The sequence below is a fragment of the Mytilus californianus genome, unplaced genomic scaffold (genome assembly GCF_021869535.1).
Source record: "Mytilus californianus isolate M0D057914Y unplaced genomic scaffold, xbMytCali1.0.p SCAF_20, whole genome shotgun sequence".
NCBI classification, from domain to species: domain Eukaryota; kingdom Metazoa; phylum Mollusca; class Bivalvia; order Mytilida; family Mytilidae; genus Mytilus; species Mytilus californianus.
The window spans coordinates 11,808,473-11,832,095 of NW_026262669.1; the positions used below are offsets into that span (position 1 = coordinate 11,808,473).

Below are 23,623 nucleotides of genomic sequence, written 5' to 3' on the forward strand. Positions count from 1 at the left end.
ATAAATTGCACGGTGACCTATCGTTTTTAGTATAGTTTGGAACAGATATTAATATACAATAGGTTTTGGCAAAGTGAGCGAATTTTATCCTTTCATTTTAGACTCCCATACCACCTTAAGGAATTCAATACGTTGTTTTTTTTTATTGATTATTCATTTTTTTGAATTTTGGTAATCATGCAATTGCAAAAATCTTCGATATTTCAATTGCAATTATCTGCCCCTTTCTATCACACAATTTCTTTTTCCGTATAGAGTCGACTTTATAAATGATCCTTTTTAGTAAAATTGCTCCAGATCTTTTATATTAATATCACGCTATTTAGATATATTTCTTTAAGTTGATTTATAACTCATCATTTATCAAAATCAAGGATACCAGAAATAAAACCAGTTCTGGCCTGATTCCCACATTGATGTATATTAATATATCGAAAATTACCTCAAACCTTTCACCGACTGTTAATTATCACTGATCAATAACTTTTTTGTTTACCTTTAACTTACAGCAAACTTCAAACTGAACTTTTACCTTTAATCTTAACATTTACTATTGACGTTAACCCTCACATTTACTTCTAACCTTAATCTGTAACCTTAACAGTTAATTTTAACCTTAATCTTTAACCTTTCCAGTTACTTGTAACATTAATCTTTAACCTTATCATTAGACCATAACCTTAAATCCTATAGCTTTTACCATTCACTAGAATCCTTACCTTAAATAATTTGATACCTTCCCATCAGTAAGCTACAGTTTAACAGTAAGTTGTTCTTTCCATCTAGGATCGATGCATCTAATGACGACAAATCCTTGGGAAGGCTCGTAAACGATGACGAGAATGATAGTAACTCTATTGTTAAGAGAATAATTGTCGGTGGTCTTCCCCATCTTTGTTTCTTTGCTACAAGAACAATCAGCGAAGGTGAAGAAGTAACATTCACATATTTTCAAGGAGAATATGACCAGTTTCCTTGGCGGTTAAAGGTAAGTATTATGTACTTCAGGATTTGTTAATGACACAATTTGTGAATGCATACAGATAGCGAGTCTTGTTCAAGTTTAAAGGTTAAAATTTAAGGTTAAGGTGATGGTTTTATTAAAAGGTTAAGATAAAATCCAAAAGTTAAGGTTATAATGAATGTTAGGTAAAGGTTGCTGTTGACATTCAAATTATGTATGCGCATGTGCAGTTAACAGAACGCTTCTGTTAAAGGTTAGTTGATCGTCGGATAAGTGTTTTTCTTGTGATTGAATTATAATACCATTGTGGAGAAATTTTCATGAAAGGTAAGCATTTACTCCTTTATATCAGAATCATTCTAAGAATTGTTTAAAACGACGCCTTTGTCCATTGATTTGATTAAGCACACATAGTAAATCTTATGAAAACTAAAGGTTAATCCTTGAAGTTTAATTTACGAAAACATTATATCATAGTTAATGTTAAACTTTTATCATTTCTGAAACCAATACTTCAGTATACATTTACATATCAATATCATAGCGTGGTCAATTATCACACTCATATTTATAAAAACACTTCTCGTAAATAAAAAAAGAAGATGTGGTATGATTATTAATGAGACAACTCTCCACTGCAGACCAAAATGAAACAGTAATTAACAACTATAGGTCACCGTACGGCTTTCGACAATGAGCAAAACCGATACCGCGTAGTACGCTATACAAGACCCCGAAATGACAATGTAAAACAATTCAAACGTGAAAACTAACGGTCTTATATATGTACAAAAAGTATACGAAAATCAAATATGTAACACAGCAACAAACGACAACCACTGAATTACAGGCTCTTGACTTAGGACAGGCACTTACATACATAATGGGGTGGGGTTAAACATGTTAGCAGGATCCCATTCCTCCCCCGAACCTGGGACAGTGGTTTTAAAGTACAACATATGAAAAACCTATACAAATCAGTTAAAATAGGCATAAATCATCAGATGAACAAAAATACAAGTGGACTACAACACCGCACTAGAAACTTTTTTCTCTCTTTACATGAATGATAAGTTAGGAGTGACACAATTTCCCTAACTTGCTCTCACCCTTACTTCTTATTTTGTCTCATATCGGTCTGTTGTATACAATTTGACAATTAATCTTTAGAAATAACCGAAATTCCCTTCATATGTCGAAATTTAATAACCGTGACAAATAATAACTTATTTTTTTTGTAAAAAAATGGTCTGTTGTACATTACTTGCAACCTTGGATGTTACTGTTTGTCGTGAATGTTTGACTGATCCATGAGTAGTCGTTGCTCGGTGACCTATAGAATTCGTCAGATAAGCCAAATAAGCTATGTGAGAGTTACCGTTACAACGGTCAGCGATCGATCAGTAGATTTATCTTATGCACGGATCTGACGGATACGTATATGTTTAAAATTCTTATGTAAACCGAACTCCACAGTGTTTACATTCGATGAACACTGACCTCCACGAAGACACCTTTACTCGTTTAGTTGTAATAAACTTAATTGCAATAACAAAAAAAAAAAATAAATATGAATTACTTTTCACACATCATGTGTATATCTTCATATTCTTTAATTTAAATTTTAGCTAAAAAATTAAATAAGTGCAGACTAACGATATGCTTATGTACCACTCATAAGCGATAAAATGTAATCATTTAAAATATGTACTATATCTAGCAATTCATGTCACTAGATGATAAAAGTAAAAATAGTATAACATTAAAGAAGCTCAGAGCTTTGTTTGTCTTGATTAAAAGTGTTGTTTTAACTATTGTTTTGAATTACTTTAATTTCTTCATTTGATAAAAAGTAATGTAATCTTATTTATAATTATGTATTGTAATGTTCTCGAGATAAGTGTTTTCTTTGAATTAAAAGCTAATCAGAAATAAAAAAAAATAAAAATTTTGTTTTTGTAGAATAAGAATGCAGTTATTGCTTTATTTTAATACAAATTATAAACTGTCAAAAGATTTCAATACTTTTTCTACATCAGGATTGGTTGTTCTTCAGAAAAAAATAGACTGAATATTAGGGAAATGATACACAATTTAATGCAAATATTTCATCTCATATTTATAATGATTCAACATCAATTGCAAATAGTCTTTAAAATGTCTTTTGATAAGTAATTCTGTATAAGATTTGATTTTTTGAAGGATACATATGTCAAACTTTTGTTTTATTGGATCAAGAATGCAATCATTTCTGCCTTTTCAATGGAAATTATTGACTGCCATTGGATTTTTGTACTTTTAACAGTTTTGGATTGGTTGTTTTTTTCATAAAATTAAAAGATTATCAAAGAAAATATACTAAAATGGTGTTTGCATTGTTCAAATTAACCAAAGTATTCTTCTTTTGATAAAAAATGATGCCATTTTATTTGGAATTAGTTATTTCAAAAGCATTTATATAAGTCTTATTTACGAATTTAGATCTCATCAGAATTAAAATACTCAAAGTTTGGTTTTTGTTGAAAAAGAATGCAGTTATTGCTTTATTTAAATACTTATTATAAACTGCCATAAAATTTCAGTACTTTTTGAACATCAGGATTGGTTGTTTTTCATTAAATAGGCTGAATTTAAGGGAAAAGATACTAAATTTTTGTACGTGTTGCCTTAAATGCAAATATTTCTTCTCATTTTTCAAATAATGCAACTTTAATTGCAATCAGCCTTTAAATATGCCTGTTGATAAGTTATTTTGAATAAAATGTTATTTTTTGAAGGATAGATATGCTTAAATTTTTGTTTTTGTTGAACAAGAATGCAATCATTTTTTTCATTTTCATGGAAACTTTTGACCACCATTGGATTTTCGTACTATATATTGTTTAGGATTGGTTGATTTTTCATAAAATTTAAAGAATATCAGAGAAAATATACTAAAATATTGCTTGCATTGTTCAAATTTACCAAAACTATTCTTCTTTTGATAAAAAAATATGCTATTTTATTTGGAATTAGTTATTTCAAAAGCCTTCATATAAGTCTTATGTGAGAACTTAGATCTCATCAGAATTAAAATACTCAAAGTTTGGTTTTTGTTGAAAAAGAATGCAGTTATTGCTTTATTGTAATACACATTATAAACTGCCATAAGATTTCAGTACTTTTTGAACATCAGGATTGGTTGTTTTTCATTAAATAGGCTGAATTTAAGGGAAAAGACACTAAATTTGTATACGCGTTGCCTAAAATGCAAATATTTCTTCTCATTTTTCAAATAATGCAACTTTAATTGCAATCAGCCTTTAAATATGCCTTCTGATAAGTTATTTTGAATAAAATGTTAATTTTTGAAGGATAGATATGCTTAAACTTTTGTTTTTGTTGAACAAGAATGCAATCATTTCTTCATTTTCATGGAAACTATTGACCACCATTGGATTTTTGTACTTTATATTGTTAAAGTATGGTTGATTTTTCATAAAATTAAAAGAATATCAGAGAAAATATACTTAAATGTTGTTTGCATTGTTCAAATTTACCAAAATTATTCTTCTTTTGATAAAAAATGATGCTATTTTATTTGGAATTAGTTATTTTAAAAGCCTTCATATAAGTCTTCTTTAAGAACTTAGATCTCATCAGAATTAAAATACTCAAAGTTTGGTTTTTGTTGAAAAAGAATGCAGTTATTGCTTTATTTAAATACTTATTATAAACTGCCATAAGATTTCAGTACTTTTTGAACATCAGGATTGGTTGTTTTTCATTAAATAGGCTGAATTTAAGGGAAAAGACACTAAATTTGTGTATGCGTTGCCTAAAATGCAAATATTTCTTCTCATTTTTCAAATAATGCAACTTTAATTGCAATCAGCCTTTAAATATGCCTGTTGATAAGTTATAGTTATTTTGAATAAAATGTTATTTTTTGAAGGATAGATATGCTTAAATTTTTGTTTTTGTTGAACAAGAATGCAATCATTTCTTCATTTTCATGGAAACTATTGACCACCATTGGATTTTTGTACTATATATTGTTTAGGGTTGGTTAATTTTTCATAAAATTTAAAGAATATCAGAGAAAATATACTAAAATATTGCTTGCATTGTTCAAATTTACCAAAACTATTCTTCTTTTGATAAAAAATGATGCTATTTTATTTGGAATTAGTTATTTTAAAAGCCTTCATATAAGTCTTCTTTAAGAACTTAGATCTCATCAGAATTAAAATACTCAAAGTTTGGTTTTTGTTGAAAAAGAATGCAGTTATTGCTTTATTTAAATACTTATTATAAACTGCCATAAGATTTCAGTACTTTTTGAACATCAGGATTGGTTGTTTTTCATTAAATAGGCTGAATTTAAGGGAAAAGACACTAAATTTGTGTATGCGTTGCCTAAAATGCAAATATTTCTTCTCATTTTTCAAATAATGCAACTTTAATTGCAATCAGAATTAAAATATGCCTGTTGATAAGTTATAGTTATTTTGAATAAAATGTTATTTTTTGAAGGATAGATATGCTTAAATTTTTGTTTTTGTTGAACAAGAATGCAATCATTTCTTCATTTTCATGGAAACTATTGACCACCATTGGATTTTTGTACTATATATTGTTTAGGGTTGGTTAATTTTTCATAAAATTTAAAGAATATCAGAGAAAATATACTAAAATATTGCTTGCATTGTTCAAATTTACCAAAACTATTCTTCTTTTGATAAAAAATTATGCTATTTTATTTGGAATTAGTTATTTCAAAAGCCTTCATATAAGTCTTATGTAAGAACTTAGATCTCATCAGAATTAAAATACTCAAAGTTTGGTTTTTGTTGAAAAAGAATGCAGTTATTGCTTTATTTTAATACACATTATAAACTGCCATAAGATTTCAGTACTTTTTGAACATCAGGATTGGTTGTTTTTCATTAAATAGGCTGAATTTAAGGGAAAAGACACTAAATTTTTGTACGTGTTGCCTAAAATGCAAATATTTCTTCTCATTTTTCAAATAATGCAACTTTAATTGCAATCAGCCTTTAAATATGCCTTTTGATAAGTTATTTTGAATAAAATGTTAATTTTTGAAGGATAGATATGCTTAAACTTTTGTTTTTGTTGAACAAGAATGCAATCATTTTTTCATTTTCATGGAAACTATTGACCACCATTGGATTTTTGTACTTTATATTGTTAAGGATTGGTTGATTTTTCATAAAATTAAAAGAATATCAGAGAAAATATACTTAAATGTTGTTTGCATTGTTCAAATTTACTAAAATTAGTCTTCTTTTGATAAAAAATGATGCTATTTTATTTGGAATTAGTTATTCTAAAAGCCTTCATATAAGTCTTCTTTAAGAATTTAGATCTCATCAGAATTAAAATACTCAAAGTTTGGTTTTTGCTGAAAAACAATGCAGTTATTGCTTTATTTTAATACACATTATAAACTGCCATAAGATTTAAATACTTTTTGCACATCAGGATTGGTTGTTTTTCATTAAATAGGCTGAATTTAAGGGAAAAGATACTAAATTTTTTTATGCGTTGCCTAAAATGCAAATATTTCTTCTAATTTTAAAAATAATGCAATTTTAATTGCAATCAGCCTTTAATATACCTTTTATTATTTTTTGTATAAAATGTTAATTTTGGAAGGATAGTTATGCTTAAACTTTTGTTTTTGTTGAACAAGAATGCAATCACTTCTTTATTTTCATGAAAAACTATTGACCACTATTGGATTTTTGCACTTTATTTTGTTTAGGATTGGTTGTTTTTTCATAAAATTAAAAGAATATCAGAGAAAATATACTAAAATGTTGTTTGCATTGTGTAAATTTTGAAAAAAAAATTATGCTTTATTATTTGGAATTAGTTATTTCAAAAGCCTTTATATAAGTCTCTTAAAGAATTTAGATATAATCAGAATTAAAATACTTAAGGTTTGGTTTTTGTTGAAAAAGAATTCAGTTATTGCTTTATTTTAATAAAAATTATAAAATACCATAAGATTTCAGTACTTTTTGCACATCAGGATTGGTTGTTTTCCATTGAATAGGCTGAATTTAAGGGAAAAGACACTAAATTTTTGTACGTGTTGCCTAAAATGCAAATATTTCTTCTCATTTTTCAAATAATGCAACTTTAATTGCAATCAGCCTTTAAATATGCCTTTTGATAAGTTATTTTGAATAAAATGTGAATTTTTGAAGGATAGATATGCTTAAACTTTTGTTTTTGTTGAACAAGAATGCAATCATTTTTTCATTTTCATGGAAACTATTGACCACCATTGGATTTTTGTACTTTATATTGTTAAGGATTGGTTGATTTTTCATAAAATTAAAAGAATATCAGAGAAAATATACTTAAATGTTGTTTGCATTGTTCAAATTTACTAAAATTAGTCTTCTTTTGATAAAAAATGATGCTATTTTATTTGGAATTAGTTATTCTAAAAGCCTTCATATAAGTCTTCTTTAAGAATTTAGATCTCATCAGAATTAAAATACTCAAAGTTTGGTTTTTGCTGAAAAACAATGCAGTTATTGCTTTATTTTAATACACATTATAAACTGCCATAAGATTTAAATACTTTTTGCACATCAGGATTGGTTGTTTTTCATAAAATAGGCTGAATTTAAGGGAAAAGATACTAAATTTTTTTATGCGTTGCCTAAAATGCAAATATTTCTTCTAATTTTAAAAATAATGCAATTTTAATTGCAATCAGCCTTTAATATACCTTTTATTATTTTTTGTATAAAATGTTAATTTTGGAAGGATAGTTATGCTTAAACTTTTGTTTTTGTTGAACAAGAATGCAATCACTTCTTTATTTTCATGAAAAACTATTGACCACTATTGGATTTTTGCACTTTATTTTGTTTAGGATTGGTTGTTTTTTCATAAAATTAAAAGAATATCAGAGAAAATATACTAAAATGTTGTTTGCATTGTGTAAATTTTGAAAAAAAAATTATGCTTTATTATTTGGAATTAGTTATTTCAAAAGCCTTTATATAAGTCTCTTAAAGAATTTAGATATAATCAGAATTAAAATACTTAAGGTTTGGTTTTTGTTGAAAAAGAATTCAGTTATTGCTTTATTTTAATAAAAATTATAAAATACCATAAGATTTCAGTACTTTTTGCACATCAGGATTGGTTGTTTTCCATTGAATAGGCTGAATCTTAGAGAAATGATACTAAATTGTTGTACGCATTGCCTGAAATGCAAATATTTCTTTTATAATTCAAATAATGCAACCTCAATTGCAATGAGTCGTGTAACATGCCTTTTCATACGTTATTTTGTATAAAATGTTAATTTTTGAAGGATAGATATGCATAAAGTGTTGTTTTTGTTGAACAAGAATACAATGATTTGTTTCATGTTAATGGAAATTATTAACTGCCATTGGATGTTTGTATTTTTTATTGTTTAGGTTTTTTTCCCATAAAATTAAAAGATTATCAGAGAAAATATACTTAAATGTTGTTTGCTTTGTTTAGATTTAGCAAAATTATTCTTCTTTTGATAAAAGATGAAGGTTTTTTATTTGTACGAATATTTTTTAAGGCTTCAATATAAGTCTTTCTTTAGAATTAAAATATAATCAGAATTTAAATACTTAAAATTTTGTTTCAGTGGAACAAGAATGCAGTTATTGTTAATACAAATCAGAAGCCAACATAAGATTTCAGTTTTTATTTGTACTTCAGGATTGTTTTTTTTTTTTCATAAAATATGCTCAATTGCAATCATTCTTTATAAATGTCTTTTGATAATTAATTTTGAATAAAATGAAAACAATTGAAGGATACATATGCATAAACTTTTGTTTTTTTTTAAATAAGAATGCAATTATTTCTTTATTTTAATCAAAATCATTGATCACCATTGTATTGTTGTACTTAATGAAGTTAATGATTATTTATTTTTAAATACGGTTAAAGAATATAAAAAAAAAATATAAAAAATGTTGTTCGCATTGTTTAAAATTACAAATATATCTTATTTTATTGAAGTAAATGCAGCAATTATACTTGTAATTTGTTATTTTAATGGTGTCAATTAAGATAATTTTTTGAAATGAGTTTTAAGATTATAAGGATACAAAACTTTAATAATTGAAAAATGTTACACCAAAATTTTCAGGAACGGCTCATTTCATTTATTTTCCATAGTATTTTCGGAAAATAATAAAATCGTGAAAGAAACACCGTTTTAGAACTGTCCGGGATTGAAATATATAGCCTAATTTAATTAAGTGTAAAACTGATTGGTTGTAATTCAAATGACCATTAGTTCTTAAACTTTATAGGATTAAACTTTTATCGACACTGATGTAATCAGAAGAAACTTCCTACTTTGTTCAAGTTTTACAACCTCCAAAAATTATAAATTGTGTTTGAATTTATCAATCTCCACAATTAATAACTGTTTATAACCATAAATCTTTAAATAAATGGCTTTTAATGTCAATGATGTGTTAGCTGAAATTCCCATTAGATACTTCTGAAGATATAACAGGTAGGCCGATAAAAAACTGGCTAGCATGTCATATCAACGACGATAAATTAGTAGTACCTCCCATAGGCTCAATGTTATGCAGTTCATTCTAGTTTTGAAATTCAGAGTGCTTGGACGTATTTTCTGTTACTTCTCGTTCGAAAGGTATTACTGATCTTCATGAAAACATTGACTTGATAATAACTTGTGTGAAATTATTTGGTGCGTCTTTGGAATACATATTCCTCTTGGTTTTATACAGGAAGGAAAAACAGATGAAATAAGACCTGTGGTAAGTAATGTTATGCTATTATTAAAACAATATGTAAATATAATTAAACGTCAGTTCAAAAACATTTTTTTTCTAAACCGTCAGCTTGCAAAAAGTTGTAAGCCATGTCTTTTTCTGTGTTTTCGTGCAAAAATAATTGTTAAGCCTATATCTCCAGCTTTGTTTTAGTTGTTGCCAAATTGCAAAGAAAAAAAGTAAAACATTTGTAAAGACTTAAAAGGTCAGCCTATCAAAAATTGAAAAAAAAACTTACACCAACCATGACGAAACTGTAGCTCCTCTCGTAGGCTAAATGTTAAACTTTTCATTATAGATTGAGAATTCAGATTGTTTGGACGCATTTCTGTTCCTTCTTTTTCGGAAGACAGTAGTGATTTTAATGTTATAACTCCTCATATTAAGTAAACATTTTTATTCGTATTTTGATTATATATTCCTCTTGGATTTATACAGAAAGGGAATACAGAAGAAGAAAGACCAGTGGTAAATAACGTTTTAATATATATAAAAAAATTACGGGTATCAACATTAAACACCAGTTCTAAAAGACCCTTGCATTGTCAATTGCCGAAATTTGCTTAAAATTGTAAGACTTGTCCTTTTCTGGCGTTTTTGTGCAAACATGATTGTTAAAAGTAAAGAATAAATTAAACCTTAATTGAAGAGCCACCATTTAGTCTACATCGCCAGTCTTTTGTTGTTGCTGTTAGTAACTTGCTATTATCAAAAGAAACAGGAAATAATAGTAAACGTCAGTTAAAAAAAAAAACTTATTTTAATTTCTGTAGATTTGCCTCAATTTGTATAGCATGTTTTTTTTTAAGTTTTGGGTAAAAAATATTGTTAAAAGTAAAGAATAAATCAACTCAATGTTGAAGAGCAATCATTTAACTTATATCCCCAGTTTCTGTATTGTTGCTATATTTAGAATAAAAAAAACCAGAATCGTATACTTCTGAAAAGAAATAAAGGTCAGCCGATAAAAATTGCAAAAAAACATACCAACTACGATAATATAGTAGTTCCTATTTTAGGCTCAATGTTAAAAATGTCATTCCAGTTTGAGAATTCATAATGCTTGGACGTATTTTCAATTACTTCTTTCATGAAAGGTTTTAGTGATCTTCATAATAACATTGACTTAGTACTAACTTGCGACATCTATGGATAATTTGCATTCCTATTTTGATTTAATATTTCTCTTTTATACAGAAGGGACATACCGAAGAAGAAAGACAAGTGGTGAGTAACTTTGACTTTTTTTTTAGATAAAAATAATATTAACATTAAACGTCATTTCCATTAATCTAGCTGAAAAAAAGAAAGACAATTTTTTTTTCGCGCAAAAATTATTGTAAAAAGTAAAGAATAAATAACACCCATCTAAAGAGCAACCATTTAGCTTGATTCCCAGTTTCTTTGTTATTTGTAAATTGCAAAGAAAAAATAAATATGCTTATGAAGACATAAGGGTCAGCCAATATAAACTTGAAAAAAACTTCATATCAACGACGATACCCTTGTAGTACATCCTATAAACTCAAGGTTAACCTTTTCATTCCAGTTTGAGAACTCAGAGTGTTTGGACGTATTTCCGTTACTTCTTATTCGAAAAGTATCAGTTAGTATCATGATGATATTGAATTAATGCTACCTTGTGACATTTAGTGACATTTATCCCCTCTTTTGAATAAATCTTTCTCTTGGATTTATACAGGAAGGAAATACAGTGGAAGAAAGACCAGTGGTAAGTAACATTTCATTATTAAAAAAAGAATGACAATTAACATTAAAAGAGAGGCGAAATATACCAGAGAGACAGTTAGATTAACAGATCGAAGAAAACAACAACTGACAATGTCATGACTATAAAGGAAAAGGTCAAACAGACAAATAATAGTACACAAGAAACAACATAGAAAACTAAAACCTAAGGATGTGCTCACATTGACCTAAACTCTGTTCTTTTATAAGTGTATTTCACACGTAAACTAAACACACTTACATTCACATTGATAATCTGTGTTTACATATAGTTCAAATCATCTTTTGTCTACATGCAGTCGATAGTGAATGTAGGCCTTGCGTGGGTTAAGGTATACAGAACATGACTTTTGACATGTTTATTTAAAGAAGAAAGGTTTTTTGAATAAGATTGATGACGTTTTTTGAATAAGATTGATGGTAGGTCGACCGTATGTCGGATCGTTATCGAGAAAGTTCAATGTAGTAGTTAGATGTTAGGTTAATAGTTGAGGTCAATTTTAACTCTAAATTTTAGTTTAACCTTGTGTTCTATTGAGGGATATGTCGGCTATCATGTAAGGTTAGGGTTAAGGTTTGGTTTAAGGTTAAAGTGAAGGTTAAGGTTAAAGTTAAGATTAATTTTACGTTTAACCTGAAGCTTTATTGAAGCATATGTTTGCTATTATTTAAGGTCAAGGTTAAGGTTAAGATTATTTTTAGTGTAACCTTAATGTTTATTTAAGCATATGTTTTCTTTTTCTTAAGGTTAAGGTTAAGGTTAAGGTTAAGGTTTAGGTTCAGTTTTTGTTTAACCATAAGCATTATTTAAATATACGTTGGCTATATCATAACAGATCTAGCCGTGAGGGAATACTCAAGGTTGTCTAAGGTGACGGTATGTCTGATCATTATCTAGATAGGTACATTGAGGAGTTGATAGTTAACGTCAATTTTTATTCAAATTTTTAGTTTAACTAAAGGTTTATTAAAGGATGTGTTGGCTTTTATTTAAAGTTAAAGTGACGGTTAAGGTTAGTGTTATGGTTAAGGTTAAGGTTAAATTCGCGTTTAACCTGAAGCTTTATTCAAGCATATGCTGGCTATTATTTAAGGTTAGGGTTAAGGTTAAGGTTGAGATTATTTTTTTAATGTAACCTTAAGATTTATTTAGGCATATGTTGGCTATTATTTTAAGTTACGGTTAAGGTTTAGGTTAATGTTAATTTTTCGTTTCACCTTAAGCATTATTTTAAGATACGTTGACTCTATCATAATAGTGGTAACCTTGGGGAATGCTCAAGGTTGTTTAAAGTGACGGTATGGCGGATCGTTATCGAGAAAGTTCAATGTAGTAGTTAGATGTTAGGTTAATAGTTGAGGTCAATTTTAACTCTAAATTTTAGTTTAACCTTGTGTTCTATTGAGGGATATGTCGGCTATCATGTAAGGTTAGGGTTAAGGTTTGGTTTAAGGTTAAAGTGAAGGTTAAGGTTAAAGTTAAGATTAATTTTACGTTTAACCTGAAGCTTTATTGAAGCATATGTTTGCTATTATTTAAGGTCAACGTTAAGGTTAAGATTATTTTTAGTGTAACCTTAATGTTTATTTAAGCATATGTTTTCTTTTTCTTAAGGTTAAGGTTAAGGTTAAGGTTAGGGTTTAGGTTCAGTTTTTGTTTAACCATAAGCATTATTTAAATATACGTTGGCTATATCATAACAGATCTAGCCGTGAGGGAATACTCAAGGTTGTCTAAGGTGACGGTATGTCTGATCATTATCTAGATAGGTACATTGAGGAGTTGATAGTTCACGTCAATTTTTATTCAAATTTTTAGTTTAACTAAAGGTTTATTAAAGGATGTGTTGGCTTTTATTTAAAGTTAAAGTGACGGTTAAGGTTAGTGTTATGGTTAAGGTTAAGGTTAAATTCGCGTTTAACCTGAAGCTTTATTCAAGCATATGCTGGCTATTATTTAAGGTTAGGGTTAAGGTTAAGGTTGAGATTATTTTTTTAATGTAACCTTAAGATTTATTTAGGCATATGTTGGCTATTATTTTAAGTTACGGTTAGGGTTTAGGTTAATGTAAATTTTTCGTTTCACCTTAAGCATTATTTTAAGATACGTTGACTCTATCATAATAGTGGTAACCTTGGGGAATGCTCAAGGTTGTCTAAAGTGACGGTATGACTGATCGTTATTGAGATAGGTACATGTAGAAGTTAGATGTTAGGTTTAAAGTTGAGGTCAATTTTAAGTCTAAAGTTTAACCATATTTTGTATTGTAGGATATGTTGGCTATTTCTTAAAATTACGGTTAATGTTTGGGTTAAGGGTACTGTTAAAGTTAAGTTAAGGTTAAGGTTAAGGTTTATTTTTCGTTTAACCTTAAGTTATATTCAAGCATATGATGGCTATCATTTAAAGTTGAGGTTAAGGTTAAGGTTATTTTTTCTGGTAACCTTAAGCTTTATTCAAGCATATGTTGGCTATTTTGTTAGGTTAAGGTTAAAATTAAGGTTGATCTTAAGGTTAAGGTAAAGATTAAGGTTAAAGTTAATTTTTCGTTTATCCTTAAGCATAATTTAAAGATACGTTGACTATATCATAACAGTGGGGAATACTCAAGGTTGTCTAAGATGAAGGTATGACTGATCGTTATCGAGATATGTACATGTAGGAGTTAAATATTAGGTTTATAGTTGATGTTAAGGTTAAGTCTAATTTTTAGTTTAACCTTATATTCCATTGCAGGATATATTGGCTATTATTTTAAGTAACGGTCAATTTACGGGTTAAGGTTAAGACTAAGTTTTATTTTTCGTTTTACCTTAAGCTTTATTTCAGCGTATGTTGGCTATTATTGAAGGATAAGGTTAAGGTTAAGGTTATTTTTTCGTGTCACTTTAATGTGTATTTAAGCATATGTTGGCTATTATTTAAGGTTAGGGTTAATGTTAGGGTAAAGGTTAAGGACAAATTTAAGGTTAAGATTATTTCTTCGTGTAACCTGAAGCTTTATTCAAGCAAATGCTGGCTATTTCTTTAGGTAACGGTTAAGGTAAAGGTCAAGGTTAAGGTTATGGTTAATTTGTCAGTCAAAAATACGTTAGCTATATCATAACAGTGGTAGCCGTGGGGAATAATCAAGGTTGTCTAAGATGAAGGTATGACTGATCGTTATCGAGATAGGTACATGTAGGAGTTAAATATTAGATTTATAGTTGAGGTTAAGGTTAAGTCTAATTTTTAGTTTAACCTTATATTCTATTGATGGATATATTGGCTATTATTTCATGTAACGGTCAATTTTAGGGTTAAGTTTAAGGTTAAGGTTTATTTTTCGTTTAACCTTAAGCTTTATTGCAGCGTAAGTTGGCTATTACTGAAGATTAAGGTTAAGGTTAAGGTTATTTTTTCGTGTCACTTTAATGTGTATTTAAAAATATGTTGGCTATTATTTAAGGTAAAGGTTATGGTAAGGGTTAAGGTTAAGGACAAGTTTAAGGGTAATGTTATTTCTTCGTGTAACCTTAAGCTTTATTCAAGCATATGTTGGCTATTTCTTTAGGTAACGGTTAAGGTTAAGGTCAAGGTTAAGGTTAAGGTTAATTTTACGTTCAAAAATACGTTGGCTATATCATAAAAGTGGTAGCCGTGGGGAATACTCAAGGTTGTCTAAGATGAAGTAATGACTGACCGTTATCGAGATAGGTACATATTGGAGGTAGATGTTAGGTTTAAAGTAAAAGGTCAATTTTGAATCAAATGTTTTGTTTTACCTTAATTTTCATTGAAGGATATGTTGGCTATTATTTAAAGTTACGGTTTATATTAGAGTTAAAATTACGGTTAAGGTTAAGGTTAACGTTAATTTTTCGTTTAACCTTAAGTTATATTCAAGAATATTTTTGGCTTTTATTTTCGTCTTTTTTCTACATGCAGTCGATAGTGAATGAAGGCCTTGCGTGGTAGTATACCTTTATTGATAATTTAATTCAAATGTTACGTCTATTCGAATTTTTAATAGTTTATCCTGACTTTTTTTTTTTTCTTTTTCATAAGGTATAAGTGATTTGTGTAATACATTGATTAAATAATTATCTGTGACATTGAAATGGTTTGGGTGTCTTTGCCATTTCGGATTGTAAACAACAGAGAATCTAAGGTCTAGATTTGAATCAAGTTAGCAAAATTTGATGATGGAACTAATATTGATTTGCACCTAAAAGAACAAATTAATAAGATTATAACTTATAAATTTTAATATTTTTTGCTTCATTTCTAATGTTTTTATTTTGGCATGTTAAGGGGATGTATACACTCTGAAATAGTGCATTTTGTGAAGGAATCTACACTTAATTTTGCTATTTTGCATTTTAGCCGGAAAAAACGCACGGTGGTCCTATCTTTTTCTTTTGATATTCTAAACGCATTTTCTATCTTTTCGTATTTTTTTTACAATTCTATTATTTAGTTTAACTTCTAATCACATAATGATGTTTTTTCCTGTATAATCCGTACAAAATGTGTCATTTTGTCACTTCCTGTAGATTGAGAGAATACACGGTGACCCATCTTTTTTATTATATTTTTGAAAATATATCAATATATACTACGCCAGGCAAAGTATGAACAAATTCTATCGTTCTTGCTTTAGACTCCCATACAGCCTTAAGTGACAATTTGTATTCGTCTTTTGATTTAGTTTTTCTGTTTGATATATACAGGAAGGAAATAAAAAAGAAGGAAGACAAGTGGTAAGTAACATTTAACTATAAAACAAAATACGAACATTTCAAACTTTTTTTCATTTCATTAAAGGAGATTATCCGGTAAGGTACGATTTTGGCCAAAAAGTTCAGCTACATCGGATGAAAGAGGTTGGACACATTTAAAACACTTAAGTACCTACGTTAGTCGATTATATTAGTTTTTGTGGAAGATTAGAACTGATTTTGTCATTCAAGACGCTCAAATAAGATAAAATAAAGAAAAAGTATCAAATATGCCATAATATGTCACTTTTCAGATGTGTTTTGTCAAAAATGACAGTAGCCGCATCCGTTTTCCTTCTTCACCTATATATATATATATGTTATGTATCATCATCAAATACAAATTACATTAAATTATTAAGAATGAGCACTAATGCGACAACTCATATTTTAGACTAAAACCGTTATGAAATTAACAAAGATGCTAAAATTCTGAAGATTTCAGTAATTGCATATATAGAATAACCATGCATTGTCTCAAAATATCAATGTTATTTGTGCAAGTTTTAGAAACAGGTAGAGAGCGAGGCACATTTGAATATACGGTCAATGCAATTAGCACAGATGCAGTATATATGACTTTATATAGGACTCTATCATGCTTGTACCCGATACATGTGTGTTTGCTTTGTCCAAAAAAGACAACACTTATAAAACAAAGGTATTCTACTTTCCAATACATAGCTAAAAGTATTTTGTAAAACTGCTGTATTTTGGGGCCAAACAAGTTCGTCTTTATTGACCTTGTCCTTTATTTACGAATTAGAAAGGATTTTTGTGCAAACATGATTGAATTTTGAAAAGCAATCATTTTACTATTATCCATAATTTCTGTGTTGTTGATAAATTGCAAAGACAAAGAAAGGTATAAACTTCTGAAAAGATTTGCCGATTTAAAATTGCAAAAAATCATATCAACAACGATAATATAGTAGTACCTCCCATAGGCTCAATGTTGAAATTTTCATTCCATTGTAGGAATTACAAGTGTTTGGACGAATTTTCGGTTTGCTTCTTTTTCAAAAGGTATTCATGAAAACATTAAAAAAATAATTACTTGTGACATTTAGTGACAATTTGTATTCGTCTTTTGATTAAATCGTTTTCTTGGATTTACACAGGAAGGGAAAATAGAAGAAGAGAGACCAGTGGTAAGTCACATTTAATTATTGGAAACAAATGTGTTAACAACATTATACGTCAGTTAAAAAACAATGTCATTCTCATTTCAGTAAATTTACTAAACAATTGTAAAGCATATTAGTAAAGAATAAATTTAACCAATTATGAAGAGCAACCATTGAACTTATATTTCCCCAGTATCTGTGTTGTTGCTTATTTGCAAAGAAAAAAAGTTATATACTTCTCAAAAGATAAAGGGTCAGCCGATAGAAAAATGCAATAAATCATATCAACGACGATAATATAGTAGTACCTCCCATAGGCTCAATGCTTAAATTGTCATTCCAGTGTAGACATTCAAAGTATTTGGACGTATTTTCTGTTTACTTTTTTTTCGAAAGGTATTGGTGATCTTTATTACAACATTGACTAAACAATTACCTTTATTCGTCTCACTTGGATTTTTACAGGAAGGAAACACAGAAGAAGAGAGTCCAGTGGTGAGTCACATTTAATTATTAGTAAAAAATATGTAAAAAACTTTATACAACAGTTAAACAAGATTTGTTCATTCTCATTTGAGTAAATTTACTAACAAAATTGTAAAGCATGTATATATCTACGTTTATTGCAAAAATGATTGTTAAAAGTGAAGAATAAAGTTAACAAATTTTAAAGACGATAATTTAACTTTTATTTCCCAGTGTTTGTGTTGTTGCTAAATTGCGAAGAAAAAGTTATATACTTCTGAAAAGACAATAGTCAAACTATCAAAAAAAATTGCAAAAAAAATCATATCAACGACAATAAAAGAGTAGCATTTCCCATATGCTGAATAATATACATTTCATTCCGGTTTTAGAATTTAGAGGGTTAAGACGTATTTTCCAAATTTAGTGGTAAGTAACGTTTTTGCTATTTGAGTACAATGGTTAATAAGAACAATTCATTTTCATTTCCATAACTTTATTGAAAGATGTAAGACAGGGTTTTTTTTGTGACGTTTTCGTGTAAAAACAATTGTAAAGTAAAAAAATAAAAAGACCTATTTGACGAGCAATCATTTAGCCTATATCTCCAGTTTCTGTGTTGGTGCTCACCATTCAAGTATTTTCACGAGGAGTTTGTGGTTGTCTCTTTGGTTTTTACCCCATATCACTTTATAAATATATCAACTACTACATAGAAAACAGATTCTTATTATAATATGAATATAAAAAGAAAACAGAATATCATGTAGCATCAAATTTCGGGTCGCAGACGGGGACTGTTTGGTCGTCGGTCTGCCTTGGTTCATGTGGCAACCTCACGGTGTAACCACACTTCGATTCAAGTGTCAACGACAGCATGGAGACCTGATGTTTTATTCTATATGGATACATAAACAAATCAAAAACCTTTAAAGCGTCGTAGATCGGAACTATTTGATAGATGCCTTTGTCCACGCGGCTAAGTAACGTTGTTTACGATAGCATAGTAACATTTAGCCTAATATGGCATGCACATGTAAACTTAGAGTCTGAAATTAAAAGGTATCAAACTGATGATACTAGTTGGTAATAGGTCTGTTTACTTCTTTTTCAAAAGTAATTGATGATCTTTATTACATCATCGACAAAATAATTACTTGTGACATTTAGTGACAATTTGTATTCGTCTTTTGATTAAATCGTTTTCTTGGATTTATACAGGAAGGGAAAATAGAAGAAGAGAGACCAGTGGTAAGTCACATTTAATTATTGGAAACAAATGTGTTAACAACATTATACGTCAGTTAAAAAACAATGTCATTCTCATTTCAGTAAATTTACTAAACAATTGTAAAGCATATTAGTAAAGAATAAATTTAACCAATTATGAAGAGCAACCATTGAACTTATATTTCCCCAGTATCTGTGTTGTTGCTTATTTGCAAAGAAAAAAAGTTATATACTTCTCAAAAGATAAAGGGTCAGCCGATAGAAAAATGCAATAAATCATATCAACGACGATAATATAGTAGTACCTCCCATAGGCTCAATGCTTAAATTGTCATTCCAGTGTAGACATTCAAAGTATTTGGACGTATTTTCTGTTTACTTTTTTTTCGAAAGGTATTGGTGATCTTTATTACAACATTGACTAAAAAATTACCTTTATTCGTCTCACTTGGATTTTTACAGGCAGGAAACACAGAAGAAGAGAGTCCAGTGGTGAGTCACATTTAATTATTAGTAAAAAATATGTAAAAAACTTTATACAACAGTTAAACAAGATTTGTTCATTCTCATTTGAGTAAATTTACTAACAAAATTGTAAAGCATGTATATATCTACATTTATTGCAAAAATGATTGTTAAAAGTGAAGAATAAAGTTAACAAATTTTAAAGACGATAATTTAACTTTTATTTCCCAGTGTTTGTGTTGTTGCTAAATTGCGAAGAAAAAGTTATATACTTCTGAAAAGACAATAGTCAAACTATCAAAAAAAATAGCAAAAAAATCATATCAACGACAATAAAAGAGTAGCATTTCCCATATGCTGAATAATATACATTTCATTCCGGTTTTAGAATTTAGAGGGTTAAGACGTATTTTCCAAATTTAGTGGTAAGTAACGTTTTTGCTATTTGAATACAATGGTTAATAAGAACAATTCATTTTCATTTCCATAACTTTATTGAAAGATGTAAGACAGGGTTTTTTTGTGACGTTTTCGTGCAAAAACAATTGTAAAGTAAAAAAATAAAAAGACCTATTTGACGAGCAATCATTTAGCCTATATCTCCAGTTTCTGTGTTGGTGCTCACCATTCAAGTATTTTCACGAGGAGTTTGTGGTTGTCTCTTTGGTTTTTACCCCATATCACTTTATTAATATATCAACTACTACATAGAAAACAGATTCTTATTATAATATGAATATAAAAAGAAAACAGAATATCATGTAGCATCAAATTTCGGGTCGCAGACGGGGACTGTTTGGTCGTCGGTCTGCCTTGGTTCATGTGGCAACCTCACGGTGTAACCACACTTCGATTCAAGTGTCAACGACAGCATGGAGACCTGATGTTTTATTCTATATGGATACATAAACAAATCAAAAACCTTTAAAGCGTCGTAGATCGGAACTATTTGATAGATGCCTTTGTCCACGCGGCTAAGTAACGTTGTTTACGATAGCATAGTAACATTTAGCCTAATATGGCATGCACATGTAAACTTAGAGTCTGAAATTAAAAGGTATCAAACTGATGATGCTAGTTGGTAATAGGTCTGTTTACTTCTTTTTCAAAAGTAATTGATGATCTTTATTACATCATCGACAAAATAATTACTTGTGATATTTAGTGACAATTTTTATTCGTCTTTTGATTAAATCGTTCTCTTGGATTTATACAGGAAGGAAACATAGAAGAAGAGAGACCAGTGGTAAGTCACATTTAATTATTGGAAACAAATGTGTTAATAACATAATACGTCAGTTAAAAAACAATGTCATTCTCATTTCAGCAAATTTACTAAAAAAGTATAAAGCATATTTTTATTTACGTTTTTTGCAAAACTTGATTGTTAAAAGTGAAGAATAAATTTAACCAAATTATGAAGAGCAACCATTGAACTTATATTTCCCCAGTATCTGTGTTGTTGCTTATTTGCAAAGAAAAAAAGTTATATACTTCTCAAAAGATAAAGGGTCAGCCGATAGAAAAATGCAAAAAATCATATCAACGACGATAATATAGAAGTACCTCCCATAGGCTCAATGCTTAAATTTTCATTCCAGTGTAGACATTCAAAGTATTTGATCGTATTTTCTGTTTACTTCTTTTTCGAAAGGTATTGGTGATCTTTATTACAACATTGACTAAAAAATTACCTTTATTCGTCTCACTTGGATTTTTACAGCAGGGAAACACAGAAGAAGAGAGTCCAGTGGTAAGTCACATTCAATTATTAGTAAAAAATATGTAAAAAACTTTATACAACAGTTAAACAAGATTTGTTCATTCTCATTTGAGTAAATTTACTAACAAAATTGTAAAGCATGTATATATCTACGTTTATTGCAAAAATGATTGTTAAAAGTGAAGAATAAAATTAACAAATTTTAAAGACGATAATTTAACTTTTATTTCCCAGTGTTTGTGTTGTTGCTAAATTGCAAAGAAAAAGTTATATACTTCTGAAAAGACAATAGTCAAACTATCAAAAAAAATTGCAAAAAAATCATATCAACGACAATAAAAGAGTAGCATTTCCCATATGCTGAATAATATACATTTCATTTCGGTTTTAGAATTTAAAGGGTTAAGACGTATTTTCCAAATTTAGTGGTAAGTAACGTTTTTGCTATTTGAGTACAATGGTTAATTAGAACAATTCATTTTCATTTCCATAACTTTATTGAAAGATGTAAGACAGGGTTTTTTTTGTGACGTTTTCGTGCAAAAACAATTGTAAAGTAAAAAAATAAAAAGACCTATTTGACGAGCAATCATTTAGCCTATATCTCCAGTTTCTGTGTTGGTGCTCACCATTCAAGTATTTTCACGAGGAGTTTGTGGTTGTCTCTTTGGTTTTTACCCCATATCACTTTATTAATATATCAACTACTACATAGAAAACAGATTCTTATTATAATATGAATATAAAAAGAAAACAGAATATCATGTAGCATCAAATTTCGGGTCGCAGACGGGGACTGTTTGGTCGTCGGTCTGCCTTGGTTCATGTGGCAACCTCACGGTGTAACCACACTTCGATTCAAGTGTCAACGACAGCATGGAGACCTGATGTTCTATTCTATATGGATACATAAACAAATCAAAAACCTTTAAAGCGTCGTAGATCGGAACTATTTGATAGATGCCTTTGTCCACGCGGCTAAGTAACGTTGTTTACGATAGCATAGTAACATTTAGCCTAATATGGCATGCACATGTAAACTTAGAGTCTGAAATTAAAAGGTATCAAACTGATGATACTAGTTGGAAATAGGTCTGTTTATTGATGATCTTTATTACATCATTAACTAAATAATTACTTGTGACATTAAGTGACAATTTTCATTCGTCTTTTGATTTACTCGTTCTCTTTGGTTTATATAGGAAGGAAATATAGAAGAAGGGAGACCAGTGGTAAGTCTACAATAAAAAAATATCAAACAGATGATACTAGTTGATTATTGGTCTGCCTTTGTCTATCTTTCTTTTCACTGCGAAAACAAACTTGTATGTATGTGCCTGTCCTAAGTCAGGAGCCTGTAATTCAGTGGTTGTCGTTTATGTGTTACATATTTGTTTTTCGTTCATTTTTTTTATATAAATAAGGCCGTTAGTTTTCTCGATTGAATTGTTTTACATTGTCATTACGGGGCCTTTTATAGCTGACTATGCGGTATGGGCTTTACTCATTGTTGAAGGCCCTGTAGTTACCTATAACTGATAATTTCGGTGGAGAGTTGTTTCATTGGTATTAATACCACATATACTTTTTTATATTGTATGTTTTATGCTTTCAATAGGCTGAACCCTATGAATTGTCTTAGAATAAAAAAAGAAATTAAGCTACTTGATACAATTCATATCTATAATTAAACAGAAGGGGAATTTTTCTGTTTGTGCTCTGTATCGACAGACCGATTGAAGAGGGCCGAACTATGCCAAAGAGAAATTCAAACTCATAGACCGAAAATAAACTGGCAACACCATGGCAAAAAACGAAAAAAAAAAAAACAACAAACAGACAAATAATAATAATACACACGACACAGCATGAATAATTAAAAACTATGAAACACGTAACCAACTAAAACTGGAGAGGGGGGGAGTGATAAGTAAGATAATTTGGAATTAAATGTTGAAAAAAATATGCAACTTTTGTTCCTTACTTTATTTATTCTAAATTTTTGCTTTATACCGCAAACAATCTAATTTGATATCTACTTTGAAAAGAACAGTAGCTTTTCGTCGATGATATGAGTTCTATCATTTTTTTTCCAGAATATGGATATCACAAATGACAGAAGCAGAGAAACTGAGGTATGTCAGTAATACTATACTGCCTTTTTAGTTTTACAAAACTGATAAGAAATATAACAAATACGGAATGCATTAATGGTACCACTTCTTCAAACACACTAAAAGTAACCAGATAGAACCGTGAGAGTTTGGCTAGAACTTAACTGTATATATATAATATGTTTGCACAAGTTGTT

At 29.0% G+C, this 23,623-nt stretch overlaps 1 protein-coding gene across 1 annotated transcript in view; it reads left to right on the forward strand.

The window, feature by feature from the left end:
* Positions 1 to 746: 746 nt before the first annotated feature.
* The window catches only part of LOC127731792 (uncharacterized), a 117,540-nt gene continuing 94,663 nt past the window's right edge, over positions 747 to 23,623 (forward strand). The window contains exons 1-9 of the mRNA XM_052240632.1: positions 747 to 988; positions 9,748 to 9,777; positions 10,231 to 10,260; positions 10,990 to 11,019; positions 11,495 to 11,524; positions 16,255 to 16,284; positions 17,424 to 17,453; positions 17,895 to 17,924; positions 19,116 to 19,145. The gene's annotated coding sequence lies outside the window, so the exon portion shown is untranslated. The remainder of the gene's footprint in view (positions 989 to 9,747; positions 9,778 to 10,230; positions 10,261 to 10,989; positions 11,020 to 11,494; positions 11,525 to 16,254; positions 16,285 to 17,423; positions 17,454 to 17,894; positions 17,925 to 19,115; positions 19,146 to 23,623) is intronic.